This window comes from Bombus affinis, chromosome 3, assembly GCF_024516045.1.
Source record: "Bombus affinis isolate iyBomAffi1 chromosome 3, iyBomAffi1.2, whole genome shotgun sequence".
Classification (NCBI taxonomy): Eukaryota; Metazoa; Arthropoda; class Insecta; order Hymenoptera; family Apidae; genus Bombus; species Bombus affinis.
This window is the reverse complement of record NC_066346.1, coordinates 14,971,660-14,977,659: the sequence shown is the minus strand read 5'-3', so window position 1 is coordinate 14,977,659 and position 6,000 is coordinate 14,971,660. Positions and strand designations below refer to the sequence as shown.

The 6,000-nt window shown below is 36.5% G+C and overlaps 1 long non-coding RNA gene across 1 annotated transcript; it reads left to right on the top strand.

The window, feature by feature from the left end:
• The first annotated feature begins 1,611 nt into the window (after positions 1-1,611).
• Positions 1,612-4,101, top strand: LOC126914862 (uncharacterized). The gene is made up of 2 exons (XR_007709882.1): positions 1,612-1,900; positions 3,671-4,101. It is a non-coding gene; the product is annotated as an uncharacterized LOC126914862 (long non-coding RNA).
• Positions 4,102-6,000: the final 1,899 nt, after the last annotated feature.

Sequence of the window (6,000 nt, the reverse complement as noted above, 5' to 3'; positions counted from 1 at the left end):
CCAGCTTTCTCCTAACTGCGCGTTTTTTTTTTCGAAATTTTAACGCCGGCACCGCGCGAACAAAGTAAATAGATTAATTGAACTTTTAATCGATCAAATAGTCAACTAAACTGAAACGCAAGTACGATGTTAAGTTATCGAAATCAATTTTACGATTTTACCGTACGAACGCCGGTATCATCCGACCTTTCGGTATTTTCCGAGTTTTCTATTGTTCGTGTGATACGCGTCACCTCGGAACGATCAAGATTATTCGAACACTTTCGCAAGCCATAATAAGATTACAGAAAAAAGTACTTTACTGTGAATACACGTTTCATCGGAGGAATCGAAATTTGTACAGGACGAAGTAACGTCGTTCGAACGAAGCTGCGATAGACTTAAAGTTGGGCTGTACAATTTCTAGATTTATATTAATCTTATAGAACGAAAAGACCCAGAGCTCTATGAACGTTCTAAGAGAACGGATCTCCTTCGGCGTAAATGGCGCTCCTTATCGGCGAACGGCTACAATATCCTGAATCTTTCTTTTCGACGGTTTCCACGTCGATCGAGAGAAACTATTCGTCGAAATGGACTATCCGTGGCTGATCTATTACGGCAGAAAGTGAAAAAGAACGTAAACGAAGGAAATGGCCGACATAAAGGACGATAACTGTTAATTTAAACGTAATAGAACGAAAGAATACGACGTATTCGTTAAAGGATATTTAAGACAATTTAAATTAAAATCGATTTTCACACGACGTTCTTCGATTTTTTCCAGAACCAGATTATATCTATGATAACGTTTCGATTATATCGTTTTATGCAAAAGAAAGCCAATTATATGATTGAAAGTAGAAATTTGGATCAACGTATGGATATCCTCCTATTTCGTTGCACGAGTTGCGAATAACCTGTCGAATAATGATAAAGATAGAAACGAATATGACAAAGGCATAACGAAGGAACTAATATTCAGAATTTCGTGCGTTTAATTCCTCGAAAATTGCACTTTTAAACGCATCGGTCTCGCAGTTCAACCTGCCGGGAACAAAGAATTTTATCGGAAACATCGTTCTAACATTTCAATTTTACAAACGTTTCGCTCTGCTTCGTTAAAAGCTGCGCGTATTTGGTAGATAGAAAATTATGCACATACGTTAAAACGTATAACGCGCAACAGGCAAGGATATACGCGTACGCGCTGCAAACGCGTTAAAAGCGAAAAATATCGCTGAAATTATTTTCCCATAATAAAGAAATCGTCGGGCCTCTTACGAATACAAAAGATAATTCGTTAAGATTATAGTGTATATTAATTTTACCATAACGAGTTTAACAGAGCTTTCGAAACTAAAAGCTTTATCACAGACGATAAACCCTTTGAGTGCTGAATACTCACGGCCTATGTCGTCCGTAAAGACGGCGCGTGTCTAGCGCTGACGATCGCTGTGGATGGAATACTTTTTCGTTAGACTGAACTCTGTTGATTAACTATTCAAAGCGCAAATCGTAATAAGTTATAGTAGTTTAAATGATTAAAATGAAAGAGATTAAATGATTCAAGAGCGTTATATTTTAGTTATTTTTAATTATTTATTATAAACATTGAAATTTACAGTTAACTAGAATTTGGGTAATAAACTAGAAAACTAAATTTAGTAAATATGTAAAATCCCTAGAGTTCGTGTAGGATAGGGATTCTTTTTGTTTTACGGGTAGCACGACAGGCTGTGCTTAACGGAGAGATCGATACGGACGAGCAGTTGAAGAAGTACATGTTCCCCAGACGGACGGACAGAGAGTTACATTAGAGAGACAGACCAGGCTATAGAATAGTTGTTTAAGATTGTAAAGACTGAAGATTTAAGATTTAAAGACTGAAGAAGAAAGATCGGTAGCTCAGGACGTTCAGGTAAACATTGCACCAAAGACTTATAATTTCCCGTTTAGATAATCATCGTTATTGATTGTTATAGACGCATATTAATTGTTGTTCATTTTTTCATTTTATCAAATCATTTCATAATAAAAAAAACTCGATTTTCAGACTTCAGAATCGATCCCTGAATTATCCCATTATTGAACCTTATAAATCGATTTTCGCCACGTCATGCCGCTGAGAGTTAACCTACGTGTCGTCATGACCGAGAACGCGAAAGGGGAGAAGATAGAGAGTATAAAATATACAGACAACAAATGACCTAATAGGAATATATTTAAATATATTATGCAAACGTTGGACAACGTTATGTTTTGTTAAGCTAACAGGATACACTAAAAATACATTATCAAGAAAGGGGATGTGGCCCATAAGCAAGTATGTTCTTCTACATATGACCATCAGACAGTACCTGTGATGCGGTTATCCCGGAAGTACATTGCGGAGTCGGTAGAGAGCGTTTCCTGACCTCTCGCCAGGGAGACAATAGATGAGGATTTAAGGGTGTCGAATCGGGATCCATGCAACGCGGAGGCGACTCGTTCCTTCGCCCTTCCTCTTCCTCTTCGCCCGATGTGCTTTCCTCTATGACGATTTGAGGCTCGCCATAGTTTGCCACATTCACATTCGGGCTGTACCATTGTCTTCTCATCTTGATTTAGAAAACTCTCACTTGAACATAAATAAAACGTTTCTTCGTTGAAACCGTATCATAGTGGAGAACGATCGAACAGTACAAAAGAATGAATAAAAATAAGTCACATTTTTATTAATTTTCTTTTGTATGTAAAAACAAATCTGATAGATTCAAAGATACAAGATCTTCCGATCTTCCTTTATTGCATGGACGAGCAGTTGAAGAAGCACGTGTTCCCCAGACGGGTGGACAGAGAGTTACATTAGAGAGACAGACAAGGTTATAGAATAGTTGTTTGAGATTGTGAAGACTGAAGATTTAAGATTTAAAGACTGAAGAAGAAAGATCGGTAGCTCAGGACGTTCAGGTAAACATTGCACCAAAGACTTATAATTTCCCGTTTAGATAATCATCGTTATTGATTGTTATAGACGCATATTAATTGTTGTTCATTTTTATATTTTATCAAATCATTTCATAATAAAAAAAACTCGATTTTCAGACTTCAGAATCGATCCCTGAATTATCGCATTATTGAACCTTATAAATATAACACGAGTTAATAATTTAGTTGTGTGTGAAAAATTCAGTGCTTGGGAAAACTAAAAAAACCAGATGTAGAGTTTTCTTACAAGTGGTGACCACTTCAACAATAACGAGGTACTATTGGCATTTGTTTACTGCCGTAAGGAATGCATTTATATTTATTTCACGCAAACGTAATAGTATTACTTCTGCATAGGTGTTCGGAAAAATTGAAAAACCCATACATGCGTCCTTAGTCCATGCCGAGCACTTACAGAAAACGCATATATATGTCCTTAGTCCACACCGATAGCTTTCGCCAGACACCTATATGCGCCCACAGCACTCAAAGGTTTAAAACACTGTTCTTTGTATCATTTCCCTATTTATAGTTGCGATATCGGGAATAACTTTAAACCGTTTTAAACGTCGTTTACTCGATTAACTCGCGCGTAACGATATTTGTCGTGGAATCTCGCAAAGAACGTAAAGCACACGTAACGATTCATCGATAAATCGGTTAACGACGTTGTTACGATTACCACGAACACACCCGTTAACGATATTTTTTCCATTTTTAGGTTGTTCGCGAACGAAAGGGAATCGTCTCGAGAAAGAAAAATCGCTTATAAGTATTTGAGCACATCGAACTTTCAACGCTCGGTAAGTATTCGTAAAATCCTACAAAAGTATTACAGCCATCTCGATCGTTTAATTCGATTAAAAACATTTTCGTTTTTAGAGAATTTATTCAACGGTAGTCGTTCGATGTACTAGGTTGTCCGAGAAGTTTCTTTCGTTTCATAAAATGATAATAGATGAGCAACAATTTCTGTTTTATATCATTTTATCGAATTAGGTGCGATCCATTTCCTTATATCTCTATTATTATGTTCGTGCATAATTCGATAAACTAATATAAAAGAAAGGACATCGCGCGTCTATTATTTCTTTATAAAACGAACACAACGTATTAAGTTGCCCGAAAAGTGTCTTTCTTTCGCAAAAAGAATTTTTTACAACAGTGCACCTTCGTACAAACGTGAAAGTAAGTCTGTGAAATATCGCGGTGTTTATCTCAACAGAACAAAACGGATCGTACGTAATTCGACAAAATAATATAAAAGAAAGAACGTGCGTCTATTGTTTCCTCATAAAACGAGAGAAACTTTTCGGACAACCTAATAGTAGCGGTACAGCAAGAATAACCTTTCAGAGGCGAATCGTATAGAACGGATAAAAAGAAAAAATAGGAAACTAGGAAAGTAGAAAAAAGTCGGAGATTTCATGCGAAAACGGAGAAGCGCACTAGCGCGCGACGAGTTTTCCAAGCGTTTTATCTACGACAAATGCAAACACCATTTGGCTGAACATCTGACAGCACAGGCGGTATGATCCATGTTGAACCATGTTGATCGAAACGAAGGTCACGCGTTAGCCTGCGTTGACAAAACGGTGCCACTTGAGTGGAATCATGCGATTTCTCTTACCGTATCGTCGTTTGATCCTTCCGTCGATTCTAATGGAAAATTGAAATTTCATTTCTGTTGCTTCTTAACAACACGACATAACGAGAAATCGAACGACTCGTTGTTATTTCATTTCGCTCTATCTCCTCGTTTTATTTATACATCTTTCGAAAAGCTATCGTCGATAGCGTTTTTAAACAGTTAACCGCGTTTCATGAATTAAACAGGTCGAGAAAAATGTTAATCTCGGTGTGTTTCATCTGTCGTATAATATAAAACATTACCATTTACCATAAAAATTCCAAATTTTAGTAAGAAGCGCTAAGAATGTTATTTAGTGATACGTTCGCTTTGTCAGTAAAACTGAAAAATTTGATTTGTTCCTTTGTTATATCGGTTATTCCCTGTACAACGTATTCCTTTTTATAAACTCAGTTGATTATTTTCACCGATATATCGGCTATGCCCGAATTGTTTGCGCAATTTTGTATGCTTGCAAATTGAGTGGATGTTTTACTGCGTGTGTCCGGTATTCCCCGATAACGATCGAAATATAATACAGAAAATATAATGCGATTCAGTTTTTTGGTCGAATGTGTGTTGAATAAATTATCGAATATGCAATTCCACGAACACGAGCTTCGAAAGTTGCTCCACCATCTACGAGTTCAACCGTAAAACCTACGCTTCCTATCAAAAAACATTTCCCCAATTTTATACCAGTTATATCATTGATCGAATCCACTTCACGTTGCTGGTGTTAGATTTGCCAAGTGCCACTTTGTGCGATATTCTGTTTCGAAAAATACCACACTGGGAGGATCCACTGAATTTCTTCTATCTTTTCACATTTTTCTTGTTTACGAATTTTGTTATTTTGTTACAATTTTAACATTTTATGTGGGAAATAATTCATTTTTTCGAAGAAAAATGTAAGCCATCGTCATTTTGGTTTAACGTCGTCGTAAAACTTATAACAGGAACACGTAACACATTTTCTTTGTGTTCGACGTGTATACTCGTCGTCGTTTATTTTTATTTGCATTTTATTCACGTTGATTTCTAAAACTAAATTCCACGGTTAACTGGTTAACAGTACATCGCGCTTCGTGAATATTTCAATTCACTCTTCTATGCTAAGGAATCGCACGAGTCATCTGATGCGTCATTCGTCTATCATCTGACACGGACGAAGAAAGGAAGAATTTCTCGAGATTTTACGCGGAACGAAAATTTGTTTTTCGATATACGCTACAATTTTGTTTTTCTCATCGAGATTATACGAGAAAGTAAAATGTACTATTTTTCGTTTTATTCCGCGCGATTCTCAACTTTTATAATCTCGCGTAACGTAACAAAGCATTGCAAAAAGAAATAAAAAGATGGAAAAGTAAAAACTGAAAAATATGTTGCACGTAGGAATTTCTTACGATTTCTCTTCA